Here is a 19,190-nt window from a genome sequence, read left to right as displayed (position 1 = left end):
GAACTCCAACTGTTGTTCACAAGACAAGTGGTTCATCGGCCCTTGAAGCCAATGGTAGTGGCCCACGCCTTCGACTTCTAACCAAGCATGAACTTCTCTGTCCTCATTGTGAAATTGTCCTGCAAACATGCATTTTGGCTGACCATCGTAAGTAGAATCGATCTCAAATACAATCACCAATGATCGGTTACTTGGTATCCTCCATCATTGTCGTGGTGTAGGTATTTCTTCATCTCAGGGTCGCCTTCGTGAGCTAGTTGGTTGAGATAATCTGACTGGCATAGTATCTATCTCTTGGCTATCCATACCAGAAGACCAAACTATGGCTACCAAAAAAAATTCTACTTTATCTTGGAAAAAATAACTACATCAACTACGAATTTTGGTAGAGCTCTCCTCCTTTCTTATGTTCTTGGGTGAGCAAGCTTTAGAAGGAAGTTATCATCAAACCAGCTTAAGTTTATGAGGATGTTCTTGATGAAATTGCTGTATCTTTTGTGGCGCATTGGCAAGATTTTCAGCTCGCTCCCACGTTATCGTGATGTAACACGGATAACAAGTGAAAGGGTAAAAAAAAAAATATCATGTTTGAGGATCTCACTTCAAAAATATTGTAGCAAATTATCTTGGAAAAATAGATATTAGTCAAAGGGTAGAAAAATTAAAGGTGCTAATGCTGCCTTTTTGCAAATTATGCTTTTATTTACTTTGTAAGGCCATAAATAAGACAAAACAAGGTAGATTAGAAAAATACAGGATATAGGCATATGTAAGGAGGAGTTAGGAGTGCAAATTAGTAAAAATTACCTCAAGAAGACGAAAGTTGATACCCAAAAAAGACCGGTTGTGAACCTAGGTCGAAATCAAACCCCAAGGGACAAAACCATGCTTTGACGGCGATTCAAGGACTCTTTGGCAAATCAGAGAGTGGGATTTGATAGAAGATTAAATAAGGTTTCTATGGGTATTGATTTTGGGTGATTTGGATCTGTATTGACTTTGTAATAGCTTTGCAAAGTCAAGGTTTGTTTTGGATGATTTGGGTTTTATGAAATAAAATAGGGTTTATATTTTGGGTGATTTCAAGAGTTTTGAAGCAGATCTATGGGTGAAATTTTGTAGGTTTATGGTTATAGTTGTGTTTTATATGTGTCATGAATTTGAGCTCGATTTAATGGTTGAATTGAGGAATATTGAGGTTTAAAAGGGTCAAGGTCTCAGAAAGTAGAATTTTAGGTCCAGTGGGGATTTTTGAGATTTCTTGCAATCTATTAGTTGGATTGGAGTGAAACTTGTGTGAGGGGATATTAGATTTGTTTTTCTATGCGTTTGAGAATTTTGAGATCAATCGAAAGGTGCAAAAGAGAGATATTGGCTCTAGAAGATTGGCATTAAGATTGGAGAAGGAGGCCGACCAATACCCGTGCACATTTTTGAGGATATCATCAATTTGATAACTCCGATCCTTATCAATTTTTTTGTGCTTGTTTTTAATTTATGTTTTTAGAAGTGTGAAAAATTTGAGTTAAGATCAATAGATTATTCATTAGTTATTGAGGTTTAAATCTGTTCTAGGAATTATTAGGGTTTGGTTTAGGGTTTGGTTAAGTTTTGGTTTGGGGTTTCGGGTTTGATTTAGGGTTTGGTTAAGTTTTGGTTTGGAGTTTAGGATTTGGATTAGGATTTGATTTAGGGTTTGGAGTTTAGGGTTTGGATTAGGATTTGATTTAGGATTTAGGATTTAGATTAGGATTTGGTTTAGGGTTTAGGATTTGGATTAGGATTTGGTTTAGGGTTTAGGATTTAGATAGGATTTGATTTAGGATTTAAGATTTGATTAGGATTTGGTTTAGGATTTAGGGTTTAGGATTTGATTAGAATTTGATTTAGGATTTAGGATTTAGATTAGGATTTGGTTAGGGTTTGATTTAGGGTTTAGAATTTGGTTTAGGGTTTGGTTAGGATTTGGTTTAAGATTTGATTAGATTTTGATTTAGGGTTTAGGATTTTATTAGGATTTAAGATTCAATTAGTTTTGGCCTAAAGTTTGATTGAAGTTCAATAGGATTTTAACTAGAATTAAATTAAGATTGAATTGAGATGTATTTGAATGACATTTGTGTTCTTTTTAATATTTCTTTAAGAATTCTTATTGTTTGTTTGAAATTTCTTTGAGATTTTTTGAATTTGATTAAGCTTGCTTAACATTATTATGATCTAATTAGAGCATTATTAGTAATCTATTAGAATTAGGATTTTTTTATTGCAATTTTTTTTTACCTTCTACAACCAAGTGCTCGGTGCATTCTCAAGCAAGACTTCACATAATACGACAACGTTTGCTCATTAATGTCATAGCCACACCAATGAACAAGATACTCCAACTTGCTCCACTTTCACCTTGAATCCAGCATCTTTTCGACCTCGAATTCCTCGTGGTTCTCGATCTCAATACAAGGTGGCAGACATTGCACTCTTTTAGGAAAAGTCGACTCTCGATAAGGTTCCAACAGAGAAACATGAAAGATTGGATGTACCTTCATAGAAGCCGGTAAACTAGATGATATACCACTAGATTGATTTGCTTTTGGATGATAAATGGTCCCAATCTTCGATAGTCCAACTTATCACATGGTTACTTAGTCTTGATATTTCATCGAAGAAGCCATGCTTTATCTCTAATTTTGAAAGTAGGTGCTTGATTTCGAAATCTATCTACAGATGCCTTGTAGGATTCTTGAGCAGATTGTAATTAAAGCTTCAACGTAGTTTGAAGCTCTGATAGTTGCTTTACAAATCTTTGAGCTGCTGGATTTTTATTTGTTGAGGGACTCAATAAATCAAGCTTCAGATGATACCTATAGTTGGAAAAGAATGGTGTGTATTGAGTCGACGCATGGAGGGTGTTGTTATATGCAAACTTGGCTAGCGACAGATATGCGATCCAATCGTCTTGTTGATAGTTGATGCTGCATCGTAATTATTGTGCCAAGACTTAGTTCACCCGTTTCGTTTGGCCATCAATTTGAGGATGAAAAGCTGAAGAAAGCTTGATATCCACCTTCAATATCTCAAAGAGAGATCTCCAAAACTTTGACACAAACTAGGTTCCTCGATCTGATACGATATCATCTGGTAGTCTATGATATCGATACACATTATCAAGAAAGAGCCTTGTTGTGACTTCACTAGACCATGTCTTCTTGCAAGGGACAAAGTGTGCCATCTTTGTAAGCCGATCTACCATGATAAAGATGTTGTTAAGTGAGTTCGATGATGGCAGGTCCCTGATGAAGTCCATGGAAACTGAAGACCAAGGTCGACATGGAATCGATAATAGCTGTAGAAGTCCATAAGGGCGATGTCGAGGATTCTTGAATCTTGAACAGATGTCACACAAGAGGACAAAATCTTTCACATCCTTTCATATTTGGAGCCAGTAGAAATCTCGAGAAATAAGCTCCAAGGTCTTCTTGAATCCAAAATGTCCCATAGTTGGAAAATCGTGGTGAGATTGAAGAACTTGGAGTGGTGCTGGTCCTTTTGGAATATACAACTACTCCTCAATGTATAAAAGATCTCCCTCTATCTTGAACTTGTCGTCATTGGCATACTGCTTGATATCAATGGCTACTAAATCTTCAATGGTCACGGCACGGACCTGGTTCAGGATACAATTGAATAGAATGCAACCAAATGGAGCTTCTTGTCTTCTCTCATTTGTGAAAGTACAACTCTCAAAGCAAAATCCGAAGCATCAGTTTCTAAATAGAAGGCCTTTGTAAAGTCTAGATGTACCAAGATTGGAGCCATAGTAAATACCATCTTCAAGTCTTGAAATGCCTTCTCTGCTAGAGGTCTCCATTCTAGCTTATCCTTATATGTCAACCGAGTGAGAGGAGCAACAACTTGAGAGTAATTCTTGATGAAGATCCGATAGAAGTTAGCAAAACCAAGAAAACATTGTACGTCTCTAATCGTCTTCGGAAACTCTTAGGACACGATTGCTTCTACCTTCTTGGGATCCATCTTCAAGTCTTCCGTAGTCGCACCAAATCCCAAAAATTCCATCTCCATTTGGTGAAATAAATACTTCTCCAACTTGGCATATAATCCTCGCTTGCATAGTTTCTCCAAGACCAAATGAATGTGTTGTTCATGCTCTTTCTCGTATTTGGAAAATATCAGAATATCATCTAAGTAGATGACAACAAAATCGTCGAGGTGCTCTCGAAAAATATCATTCCTCATATGTTGGAAGACCGTTGGAGCATTGGTAAGACCAAAGGGCATGACATTATACTCAAAATAGCCAAACCTTGTACGGAACGCTGTCTTCCACTCATCTCCTTCCTTGATTTGTTCGAGGTTGTAAGCTCCTCTTAGATCAATTTTTGTAAAGATCCTTGCACGTCCAAGTTATTCTAAGAGACCAAAAATCAAGGGTACCGGGTAATGATTCTTCTTTGTTACCTTGTTGAGGCCTCGATAGTCCACGCACATCCGCAACGAGTCATCTTTCTTCTTCACAAATAAGATGGATGCCCCAACTGATGATTTTGAATGACCGATGAAGTTCTTGGCTAGATTCTCGTCGATGTACTTCCACAACTCTGCTTACTCTGTCTGCAATAGATTGTAGATTGGGCCAAAAGGCGGTTGTGCTCCTTCCTATAAGTTTATGGTGCAATAATATGGTCGATGTTCTAGTAGCATGTCGGCATTCTTCTTTTGAAATACGTCTTTAAAATCCTTATATTGCTCTGGTATACTTGCTGTTAAGATCTTCTCTCTAGTAGTTGAAGCCACATAAATGACAAACGGTGTGCCTTCCATGGACGATCTTACAAATGCTCTTGCTCCAATGAATAAGGATTTCTCTATTCGGGATTTTCTACTAGGCTTCTTCTTGGATGGTTTTGTGGGAAAGGTCATCTTCCACAACCTCCAATCTATGGATGGATTATGCTTTTCCAACCAAGAAAGAACAAGAATAATAGGATTTAATGGAGTTTTAATAACATTGAAAATAATATGACTACTATGGCCCTTAAATGAAACTTCTATATGTTCTGATTCATGGGTGACACTACCAGACAATAAAGGTCGCCCATCTATGACCTCAATATGAACATGTTTGGATTTTTGTACTAAAGGGATCTTATGACGCTTTACAAATTCTTCGTTTAAGAAACAAGCAGATGCTCTTGAATCTAATAATGCTAAGGTTCTCAGTTTTTGAGGGCCAATAAACAAAGGGATTGTAAAACGAAGGGCAGGTTGAGCAGAAAGAAAGGAACTTAGTTGTTGTTGCGATATTCACTGTCCAGCTGCACGGTTCCTATTGTGGCTGGGTATCCTCGTTTTCCTGAACAAATGTGCCTCTGGTCTTGACAATGCATCAATTTTGCTTCTTGGGGTAGTTTCCAACTTTGTGGCCTTCTTCACCACAATATAAGCATAGACCTTCCTCCATATGATACTTTTATTCTTCTAGAATAAGAGATTTGACATGTACCGCATCAATTTGCATATCTTCTACCTCTGAATGTGAATTCACGTTGCTTGTTGATATAGTTGGGGCATGGCAAATCGTATGTTGTCTTGAGTGTTGGCCTTGGTGATGTTGAAATAGGTGGTTATTGTACTTCACAGCTTGACTAATAGCTTTGTTGAGCGTTCGTGGATTAGGAAGAGTTAACAGCAAATCCTTCACATTGTCCCTTAAATCCCAATAGAATTGACTCATTAATGCTTCTTCATCCCAATTAATGTCGTATGCTAATTGCCTAAAATCCGATGCATAGACTGATGTAGATTGCATCCCTTATCATAGTGACCGGATCTTTGTTATAGCCCATCGAACCCTGTCGTGTTCACCAAATGCTTCCACAAATGCCTCCAAAAAGGTTTCAAAGTTGTTTAATATTTTTTAAATTCTTCTTATTGATTCAATTTTTTATTTTTATTATTAGAAGTTTATAAAATAAAGAATCAATTTTTATATCTTTCACATTTAATTATAAATCTTTATTGGTAGGAATATTTTCTATTAAAATATAAGTATAGAGGAACTATCTTATTATTTTATAATTAAAACTTAAAAAATAAAGTAATACTTTTGAGATCAAAAGATATTTTTTGATATACTATTTAAGCTTTAAACATGTTAAAATATAATTTATTCACTTATATTATAAATTTTATAAAAAAATTTAATAGATAAGTGCAGCATTAGTTTATGTGATGTTTAATTGCTAATTGTTAAAATTGTACTATATACATTGGTTAAAACTATTTTTTTGTTACAAAACTTAGATTTTATGGATTATTTTATAAATTCCTACATATTCTGTATAAAAAAAATTAAATTGTACTAAAATTCTCTAAAATTCTCTTATATTATAACTTATCCTCTAAAAAACTAAAAAATAAAAATATATTTTTATTAAGTAACGGTCCACATAATCTAACTTAAGGTGTTTGGCTTATGAAAAAAGAGCTAGAAGCTTAAATAATTTACTTTTAATTGATAAACCTTCAAAACATGAATTTAATACAATTGAACTTGTCTTAGATAAAAATTCTTTGATTTTTTTAGTTGATATAAACATATATATATATATATATATATATATATATATATTTCATCAATACATATATTTTATGTATTTTTATATTTAAGCACTTTATAATAAGTAAAAGTAATTTTTAAAAGATATTAATTTTTTCTATTTTTCTTTTTAGATCTATATTATAATTTCTTTAACTTATAATGATTCTATCTTTACTCAAATAAATTCAAAATATGTATTTATAAATTATTAAATAATAACTTTATTTCTAAAAGAATTTTTTAAAAGAAATTATTTTTTATTTAAAATCATATTTAAGCTTCAAATATATATATAAATTCTATTATTTGAAAAAAGATTAAGTTTTGAAATTTTATATATATATATTATTATTATTAAAATAGAAAAAATACATTTTAAAATATAATAAATTAAAATTATCAAATTATCAAAGATATAAATTTATAATTTTTTTCAAATATAATATAATCAAGTATTATTTTAAAAATGAAATAATTTAATAACTTGATTCAAATATTAAATAGAAATTAAAAAAAGATGGTCTTTGCTTTATTCAAAGAAATGAGAGGGCCTTGAATTAAGACTAGAATATAAAATAAAAAAATAAAAGACTAAGATAAGCCTTAATCTTACTTTTATATATTAAATATATGAATAAAAAATAATTAAATATTCTATATATTCTTAAATCACTAAAAATATATATATATATAAATAAGATATAGATATAATTTTTGATAATAGATAATATAAGTAATTGATAGATTAAAAATTTGGCCAACAAGTTGTCCATATGTTGCACATATAGGAAAAATATCTTGCAAGTTAGTTAGGTGTCTCACAAGTTGAATATGTGTTGGAGGTCTTATAGAACATTGCCACACAAATCTTGATTAGATAGTTTATTTGGAAGCAAGATTGAAGCCTTTTTTATACTTATCAATATATTTCTTGTTCTTAGTTTTGTTTCAAGAGTCTCTAGTCTTCTTAACTTTAGCAATAGCCATTCTAGTCTTAATATTATAATATTTTTTTGTAATATATATATATATATATATATATATATATTAATAAAATAAGAATGAATTGATTCTTATCATCATAGATCCTTATCTTAATTATAATGGATTAAAAAATAATATCAAATACTTATTATTGAAAATATCAATAAAAAACTTATTAAAATAATTTAGTATTGAAGCCATTGTATATTAAAATTTGTATTTTGAAAGACACGAAGAATAAAAATTTAATTAAAGAAGAACAAGTCTAATCATGATAGTCGCTCTTAAGTTTTTAGAAATGTATTCATCAAGGCTAAAATCTATGAAAATTGATACAACATATTTTAAACCTCTTATTCAGCAAGAAAATACTTAACATTGTCAAAAAATATTATCCTTGTATTGTAGAGAACCTAAGCATCTTACTCAATATTATCAAAAAATTCTATATAATTACAAAATTATGAACGTGGTTGCCAAAGATTACAATATTTTAAAAAATAAGTTTGTTCATATATAATAGATATTGTGCAATTGAAATCTTGTACAATACTTAATAAAGGTCTCTTTTTTTTTTCAAATTTCTCACCTTCTTTCACAATAGATTTATTTTTAGGATTAAAATTTTATTAAGTCTCTATCTTATTAGATTTTAGAGCCTTAACTTATTTTATAGACAAAGATTTTGTTACAAAATAAAAAATACTTGTAGTTAAGTAAACCAAGCCCATACATGTAAAAATCATAGATGGTTATTTATTTTCTTTTGGAAATATTATCTATTAAAAAATTCCTATAATGGTATCAAATATTGTCATAATATCTTAGTAATATTTAATATTATTAAATATCCTTTAAACTTAGTCATTTGAGGTTTACTATAGCTAAAGAAGTAAAATCCTTAAATGAAATAGATTTCTTATAATCTTGATTTTTTTGTACAATAACTTACATTTCTATTATCCAAATAAAAAGTTATTAGTCTAATACATCCCAACTCCTATTGGTATGTTCAAGATCTTTTATGCAAGCTACAAAAGAAAGCTTATCTTTTGTTGTTTATGCCATATATATTTCTGATTGTGAAAAGACTTAAAGTGGTATTCTAATCTAGTATTAAGATTATCAAGACATGTTTATGAAAAAAATACAAATATTATTTTGAAACATTGTGTTTATGATTACTTAATTAATCTTCAAGATGGAGCTCAATTAATATTTGAATAAATTTATAGCTTATTATAAAATGAGTCTATTGCACACAATGAGTATTTTGATAAGAATCATATAAGAAACTTTATATGCCATTTAAAATATCTAATAAGAGCTCCTATCTTATTTGTAAAGAAAAAAGATAGATTATTACAGATGTGTGTAGATTATTAAGAATTCAACAAGATTACGATAAAAAATAGGTATCTTGTATCTTTGATATTATGACTTTTAAATTAGCTGAATCAAGTAAATATCTTTATTAAAATAAATCTACAACAAGCTTACAATATAGTATGTATCAAAAAATAAAATGAATGGAAGACTATATTTTAAATTAAATATGTGAATTTTGAATATAATATCATGCTTTCTTGACTTAGAAATACAAAAATTACTTTTTAAAATCTAATAAATAATATTTTTATGGATTTTTTGGATAATTTTTTTATTTATTATCTAAATATCATTTTAATTTTTTAAGAATATTCAAGAACATGAACTTTATATTTGTCATGTATTACAAAAACTTAGAGATGTAGGACTATACACCATTACAAAAAAGTGTGTATTTTACACAATTTAAGTTTACTTTTTAGAATAAATTATTTTATATAATGGTCTTAAAATAGATTCCAAGAAATTTTATACTATCATAAATTAAAAAATTTCAAAGATAATAAAATATATTAAATATTTATTTAGAATTTATTAATTACTATTAAATTTTTATCAAGAATTATTTTAAAGTTAGAGCTTCATTAATACATTTGACTTATAAGATAATTGTGAGTAGAATAAATCATCTAAATTATTTATATAAAATACTTGAGATTTTATTTAATAGTTTTTATCAATACATATTTTAAATTATTGCTAATTTATTAAAATATGTCTTTATTAAGAACTAAATTTAAGATCACTTATCAATCAAAAAAATTACAAGATTTGTTAGATTTTGTTTTTAGATATTCTATTCTTTCACCAAAAGAAAGAAATATAACTTCAATTAAAAAAAACAATTCTTATGAAGCTAGAGAAATTTTATCTTTGGGAAATAAAAACAAGATTATTTTGATTTAATTTTTTTAAAATTAGTTCAGTTAAGTATATCTTCAAAACTTCTTATTCTTCATATTAAAAAATAATGTATTTAAATCCTACAATACTTCAAAGTTTTAGTTCAAAGAAAAAACTAATTTATTTTTAAAGATACTTATATATTTCAAAAGAAGAAATACAATTATATACTCTTCATAGCTCATCACAACTTTCTAATTGTAGGAAATTTTAAATACAACAAGGCTTTGAAGCTAATATGAAAAAACTTTTGGTAGTTTCAAATGTAGAAGATAATTAAAGATTTTGTACAATCATGTGATATTTCTTAAGATTATAAAATTCCTTATCATCCAACTTAAAGACTTTTTCAACCATGACCTATACCAAAACAATCATGGGCTTATATGTTTTTGGATTTAATCATAAATCTTTTAATATCAAGTTTTTATAGCTCTATATATGTAATAATAGATTTTTTCACCAATATAGTATATTTTCTACTATGTAAAAATTCTATTACCAGTAAAGAAATAGTTAAAAAAATTCTTGATAATATTTATTACTATCATGGACTATCAAATAATATTATATTGAATAGATGGATTCAATTTTTATCAAGTTTTTGAAGAATCTTTATTAAGATATTAAAAGTGGATATAAAATTATCTTTGCCTTTCTATATTTAAATTAATAGATAAATAAAATAAATAAATCAAGCTTTAGAGATGTATTTGAGATGTATCATCAACTACCATTAAGATGATTAAACAATTCTTTCGGTATTAGCAAAATTTATCTATATTAATATAATTTATTCTTTTTTTAAATAAATATCTTTCTTTTTTAATCATGATTATCTAAAAATTAATATTTTTGACATTTCACAAGTTGATAATCTTATAGCAAAAGTTTTGGCCAATTTTTTATTAGAGATACATGCAATAATAAAGGTATATCTAAAAGTTTAAGAACAAAAAAAAAAATCAATGTATATGTATATTAAATGGAAAAACCTCAATGCTTTCTTAGCAAAAATATATGATTATTTTGTTGTAGTATCAAGATAAGTTGCCCTTGAGAAAAATTGAATTATTATAAAAATAGATTTTTTTTAAAATAAAAAGATCAATTTTTTTGTTTAGTAACTATACATATTGGAGTTTATAAAGATCGATCTTGTCTTCCACATATCTTTTTTTCAGCCATACAAGACAATAGATTTAACAAAAAGAAGAAAAATGCCACATTTTTCTATAGAAATAAATATTAATCAAGAACTTGAGGTTGAAGAAGTCTTAGATTAAAGGCCACATTAAAATAGGTTCAAATATCTTGTATATTGGCAAAAATATAATATTTATAAATGCAAATAAAAGTCGTGCATAAATCTTATAAACATAGCAAAGAAATTCAAAGCTTTTCATCAACATCCATCAAAATCTAGATAAAGAATCAAACAATTTTTTCTACAAAAGACATAAAGATTTAGGATTTAGAATTAAAGATTTAGAATCAATAAATTTTATTTTTTATTTTATTTTTTGGAATTTTTGTGTATTTTTGGTGTCAAAAAAATAAAAAATCAATAACTAATAGATTAAATTTAAGAGCTATCATTTACTAAGTTATTAGAAAAGACATTTGAATTATTGTAGCCTTTAAGTTAATATAATAGAGATAAAGATTCTTAAGAACAACATGTTTTTTTTAAAAATATATGATGAGATTTAAGGTGATTAATGTTACAACTTTAGAAAAGATTCTTAATATTTGATTATATAATTAAAAGTAAGAACCACCTTTGATGGTATTCTAATTATTTTATTTAAAAGAAGTTATAAAGGCTTCAACAATTATCAAATAATAGAGTGGTCTTTTTGCTTTGTTATAGAATACTACCAATAGTTGAAAAGACTTATCAATTACCTTCAAAAGAAATAAATATGTATCACATACTTCAAGAACTTTGCACTTTTTTATAAATAAAAATAAAATAAAATAAAATAAAATAAAAATATTTTAGTCATATAATCTACTATTACAAAAATAAAATCATAAAAATTTAAAATTTAAATATTTAAAATAAATTCTACTAAAATAGGAGATTTAAATTGCTTTAAAATAGATAAAAATTGAAGAGGTCTAAAGAATTGATTTTATAGAACCTTTGCTTGAGAACAAGTGTCACAAGATAAGAAAAAATACTTAGATATCTTTTTATATTTAAGATCACCAAATATCTCTTAAATTAAGTTCTAAAGTAATCATATCAAAAATGTCATACTATTGAAAAGTTATGTTTTACTTAAAGTATATGTAATCAAATATGATTTTTTAAATTATGTAAATCTTCTAGAATAAATAATATTATATTTAAATTAAAATTATTAAAATTATAAAAAATTAAATGGCTTCTTTTTATAATTTAAAAATTATATTATTTTGAATTCTTGCTTCGTAGCTTAAAGATGTATTTAATTTATTTTTAAAAGAATAATCTATAATTCTTTATATGCAACGTTTCTTTCTTTTGATACAAGATAAGAAAATTTAGAAAAGTTATTTGATAAGTTATAGTGATTTTTAAAATAATATAATATATTAAATAAAAACTATAATAAATACATGTTTTAATAGATATTACAATAATTGAAGAAATTTATTAATATACAACATTCAAGATTCTTATAATTTATATAGACTAGAGTATTTCATAAGTTGAAAGTTTCTAGAGCATTTATAAATCCAAAAAACATGGAATTATATTCAAAATAGCCATGTATAATTCAAAATATAGTATTTTATTTATTTTTCTTTGGAATACATATCAAATAGCAAGTTCTTTTGAAATCTATATTAGTATAGATTTTAGATTTATTTACTTGATCAAAAACTCTTAATATTAAAGAAAAAAGATAATAATACGTAATAAACAATTTTGAATCTATAATATATATATATATATATATATATATATATATTGATTTCTATTTATTACAAAAAAAAAAATGTACTTTTAAGAAATTTTAAATATAAGATAAAAATTTATAATATTTTTATTAACATATATTTTTAAAGTAATAAGTTCTTTTATGAAATATTATAATTTATTCCAAATTGTGGTTGAGATTTTTCTTAAAGATTAGTTGCACAATTATAAATTTGGTATTTTAGCAATATATCAACATATATTTTTTTGTACAGACATCTTGATATTTTTTGTATCACCTTAGAATTTTATTACAACTCTTATATGAATAAGGACTTAGTATTAAATAAATGACAAACTATTTTTCTTTGATATCTTATTTATATGCCTTATTTCTAATAAATAAGAATTAAAATAATATTTTAGTATTTGAATTAAATCTTAAAGTTAGATTTTGTAATATCTCAATAATATTAAAATTATATAATTTAACTCATTGAAGATCAAGTACTACTAGATTTGAAGAACATTAAATATTGCTAAAGGTAATGCTAATTAGTTGATCTTTTATATTATTTTGATAGCTTGGTTTCTTTTATAACATTTATAGAAATAAGTGGATCTCCATCAATAACCTCTATTAGAGTTGGTTGCATTTTTAATTTGAATATAAATTTTATTGCAATATAAAGTTTCAATCTATGAAATATATTGATGTTTTGTTGTCTACAAGTGCTCAAGCTAAAAAATCATAATTTAAAGTTCTAATAAATATAAGAAATATGAAATGAGCCGTAAGATGTGATAGTAGTATAAAACTTATATTTCATGGTTGTAATCTAAAATTATTAAATTATACAACCAAAATATATTTTTTTTTACTTTTATATATTGATTTTGTACTTTGGGCCATAAATGCATTTGATCTTATGCAAAAGTCTTATATTTTATGATTTTTTTCAATATAAATATAATTTTTTTAAATATTATTTGATTTATTATTTTTGGTATCAATTATTTAAATTCAAACAAATAAATTTGTATAGATTATCGTCTAAATAAATAGATTTTAATGAACATAGAAGTTATTGCCATTACTTGATTTGTCATTCTTCAACCAAACCTTTGTTTTTAGAATCTATTAAAGATTTAATTATTGCATGTAATTGCTTAAATGAAGAATTGTTCTAATGACTCGACTTTCGACATTATCATGAATAAATCTTTGATATTATCTTTTAAACCATATCAAAACTATTTTTTAAGATTTTTATTTTCTTAATTCATTACCAAAATTCTACAATATAGACAGTAGTTAAATATGGTCTTTGTTGCAAAAAGTAGAAGAATAAAAAAATAAGTCAAATCTATTCTTGATTTTTTTTTATTAATATGATATTTATTTTTTTTCTCTTCCATCTATGTTGACCTTGATTAAAAATAGACAATACTAACAAACCTACAAGTCAAATTAAAAGAAGACAATTTGTAATCTCTAATATCAAATTAAAATTTTGATGAGAAAGATTATCTATTTTCTTGAAGAAAAAAACCAATTTTAAAAACCAAAAATATTAGCTTAAATAAGAGTACTCTAAAATATTTAAAAAAAAAAAAAAAAAAAAAAAAAAAAATCATAAAAGATGGAATAATCAACTCAATTTCTAAACAAAACAATTACAACAAGTTGATAGTCTTGTCAAATTATCAAAGATATGAATCAAGACAAAACTTTGAAATTACAATACATTCTTATACCATTGAATATATAAAAAAATAAAAAATAAAATAAAAATAGATATAAAATATAATACAAATAGAATAACTATTTTTTTATTACAAAAAAACTATAGAAACTTAAATTAAAACTAAAATACAAAAAAATTATTAACAGGAATGAAAATGGCCCTAATCTTACCTCAATATATATATTAACTACTAACAAGATCTTATAGACTATAAGACTTATGGCCTATATTTTAAGTTGTAAGTATTTTTTGATGTAACTCTGTAAATATAAGAAACTTAGAAGATAAGTTTTAATAATTACATGGCACATTAATAAAAGTCCAAACATCTAATTTGAATCTAAATAACCTCTTTAAAGCTTCTTAAGGAAGATTTTCTTCTAATATATTTTTACATACTTTTTTATTTAATTTTTTATTTACTGTAATAATATAGGCATATATTATATTGTATGTACAAATTACAAAAAATAACTATGTACATGTTTTTTAAAGACCATAAGGATTTACGTCTTAGTGTCTAAGTTTTAGGTTGCTTTCATAGAAGTAATAAAATTTTAGAAGTTATTATAGCTTTATAGTATATCTAAAAGAATTTATTAATCCGATTTATGTATAGGATTTTTTTTCATGTTTTATGTATATTTATATATACTTCCATTTATTTACTTATATTTGCTTACTATATAAATATATATATATATATATATATAGAGAGAGAGAGAGAGAGAGAGAGAGAGAGAGAGATAGAGATAAATACAATTAATAGATCAAAAAACCATGAAAGATATTTATTTCATATATATGTATGTATATATATATATATATATATATAATAAATAATCAAAATTAAATTAAGATAAATTTTATAATTTTTATAATAAAAAATATTTAAAAGAAATATTTTCATATTTAATTGATAAAAATTTATAACTTTATATTATAGAATAAATTTTAATAATTATATATATATATATATATATATATATATATATATATATATATAAAATTTTTAAACAATCTACTCCTTAATATAATATCACCTTATATATAACTCTAAAAATTAGAAATTTATTATGGTATTACACAATGTTGCTAAAATTTTATAATATAATTATTTTGATATTATAGAAATCTTTTTTTTATAAAAAATAATTATTTAAGTTATATAAATGATTAATTTAAATATATATATATATTATTATTTATAAACTACAACATGAATATTTAAAATAGAAAATTTTATGAATATTAAGATTATAATTCTTTTAATATTTATTAAATTAATAAAATCTAAGTAAAAATAAAAGTATATATCTATATATGAAAAAATAATGTAATTAAAATAATATAGATAGAATATATATATATATATATATATATATATATATATATATATATATATATTAATGCATATCTTAAGAAATATAAAGAGCCTTCTTTAAAATTACTTAGACTCAAAAATATTTGCTTACATTACTAATGGTATGCTTATTTTAAACTATATTATAATATGTTTTATATAAACATCTAAAAATAATATCTTTTATAACACACTCTTAATATAAATCAATGGTTTTCAAACTCAATTTTTTAATTACTTAATAAGATCAAAATAATATCAAAATTTAATAATAATAATAAATTATTTAATATGACATATATATATATTTATAATAAAAATACACATAAATATCATTTATAATATTTTAATAATATTAAATAAGTAATCCATAAATTTTTTTAATATGTTAGTTTATTATTATTTTTTAATATTATCTTCTTTTATTTTAAGTCAATATGCCATTGATCTATCTACTAATATCACCAATTAGAAGTCAAATTCTCAAGCAAACTCATTGAATTTGAAGGATCAACAAATGATTCTTTAGGAACTATGATATCATTGGCATATTGTGTGTGTCTATATATATATATATATATGTATATAATGTTTCAAAATTTAGAAAAATTTATCTACAGAAAGCACCATCTAGCAAACATATGAAGGAAGTATTGTAATTTTTAATAAAATGCATTGAATTACATGTATCTATTAAACACGCTAAATAAATTCTGCCCACAGTTAATAGAAATAAAATATTTACTTTCAATGGTCTTTGTCGATTAATTAACAAGCTCAAAACCTCACAAAATCTATATTGTAATTTTTTATTTAATTTATATTCTTCTGTTATGTGTTACTATATATATATATGAATTTATTGTAGAATTGACAAAATAATTACGATCTTGATTGAGTTTATTGATTAAATTAATGTGGCTTATTTAGTATCAAGTGGCCGGTTGGAGATGCTTTTGTAGACCAATTCATTGTGTAATCAGTTTTAAAAAATGATGGAAAATAAATAAAAATTAGAAAGGCCTAATGTTAAAAGAATCTCACTATGACTCAAATTACTGTTATATGTCAATCATCAACTTTACCCAGAAATAACATGTGACATGAGTCAACCAATAATAATATGCAGGATGGAGAGGGGGAGGGATTGAAATTCAAAGACCATTGAATACATTCCTATTCTTCGTGATAGTAGTACTCCTCCTTGACAAACTAGTGAGAAACAACCTTTAGTGCATGAAAACAAAATAAAAAGGAAAAGGAAAAGAAAAGTATATGTGTCTGAAGGGAGTGGATACTCTTCTTTTGTGGGTGGGGGTGCTCCCTCTGCAAAACTCTGCTCTGTTCGTTATGTTTGCTCTTTTCTGGTTCTCTCCCCCATCCATCCCTCTTTATGAGCCGCATTGAAGCCCCAATGTGGAGTTCTTATTCGCCCAGACATTCATACGCATGAATGAAATAATGGGTAGTGGATGAATGACTGTGGGTAAGTGGCAGGACAGCAGCATGCAAGGAGTAGGAAAAGGGGCTCGAGAGTCACAACTGCAGCAGACAAGGAGGTGAGATGCTAAAGGGATCTTTGCTCGACCAAGAAGAAGGAAGAGGAATGAAGGAAGCGAAGAAAAGAGGCATCATACAATAAGAGGGAAAAAACACACGTATTTTGAATATGTACATATATGCATCTGTATAAAGTCCTCTGCTGATGTGGCAACATGTTCCACAATAGGGACAAGAGAAAAGTGGGGGGGGGAACAGAAAAAGAACAAACCCACATTTGTGTCAACCATGAGGATCTTGCATGCATCCTTTGCCCTCAGTTCTGATGGTTGGTACAATCATCAACCCACACACAATTCAAACAAGAGGAATAAATAAATAAACAAACAATAAAAGGAATCATGGCCACCATGTCCTCCTTGGATTCAATCCTAAAACCCTGGCCTGGCAAGCCCTTTTGCTTGGTGCCCAACATTGGTCACCAAGATCCAAAACCAGATTGAGTTGTGGATATGCAGCCCAACTCAATTCTCAGCACCAAACTTTCCATCTGGATATTTTCCATCCATATTTCATCTGTAGTCTCCAACCAATGCTCATCCCCCAGATGGTTGACTCTCAGTATCTGCTGACCTGGCTCACACCTACCAATCCAGCCCCCCAAGCACGGGAAAGGGCCCCACTCCAAATCAATCTATTCATCAAGCAAAGGAGGTAGGGCTTAGGACAAACACACCACATGGAGAGAAAAGGAATATCACATGGCTAATATCTCCATAAAGATCTTGCTTCCAGACATGCCTCAGCAATCTTGGAGGCCTGTTCTGCCATGAAATCTGATGATAGGAGTAGCCCATGCATACCCTCCCTCCTTGGCTCCCAAATCTTTTCGGTGCAAAATCTTAGACCAATCTGGGTTTCCATCATCCCCATGAATGGACCCCCCCCCCAGTCTGCAGAATGGATGCAAATCCTCCCAGATGTGGCTAATTTTGGTCCTGTTTTGTTTTTGTTTTTTTGTCCTTTTCATAAAATTTTAATCTCAATGATATAATGGAGTGTTTTCAGCTGTTTTTCTGGTTACTATACAAGAGTGATTAGCATGACCACAAAGGTTGAGTGATGGGTCCACAAAGTTAAAAATACTGAGGACTTTATTATTGTGATTATTGTCAATATTCTCTGTCTTAGTTTTCAAAGCCATTGTGACTTTTGTTTGTCATTTGCTTGTTAAATAAATATATATATAAATAAAAACTTAAGAGATGCCTGAACCTGTTCAAACTTAAATGGCTCCTTGATTACTACCTCATTTTTAGGGTAGAGGCATGGTTTATGTGTGCCTTAGTCTAACATTTTATTATTTTTTTACAAAACTTTCTGGATACAATTTTGGTTTTGTGTGTTGATATTACAAGTCAAATACTATGTTAGAGTAATAGGAAATGCTATTGCTAATATTAATGATTAAACTATGAATACTTTCTTTAAAGTCCATGATTGGAAATTGAGATATGGTTTATAATACTTGAAAAAAATTGAATATCCTTGCTTAGATTGAAATTTTACCAACTTAAGTCACTGGGTTTTTTATTTTTATTTTTATTTTTATCAATGACATAGAAAAATAATTTTGCAAAACACCACAATGCACATGTTCAAAGTTTATTTGTTGGTGGAATATGTAGTGTAAAAAATTATTGCAAACATCAAATATGTTTTACATTAGCTCATATTTGATGAAGAAGCTTCTAATTCTTCTTTAGCATGCTAATG

This window comes from Physcomitrium patens, chromosome 15, assembly GCF_059467195.1.
Source record: "Physcomitrium patens ecotype Gransden chromosome 15, ASM5946719v1, whole genome shotgun sequence".
In the NCBI taxonomy this organism is placed as follows: Eukaryota; Viridiplantae; Streptophyta; class Bryopsida; order Funariales; family Funariaceae; genus Physcomitrium; species Physcomitrium patens.
The sequence above is the reverse complement of the archived record's forward strand: the minus strand, read 5'-3'. Positions refer to the sequence as shown.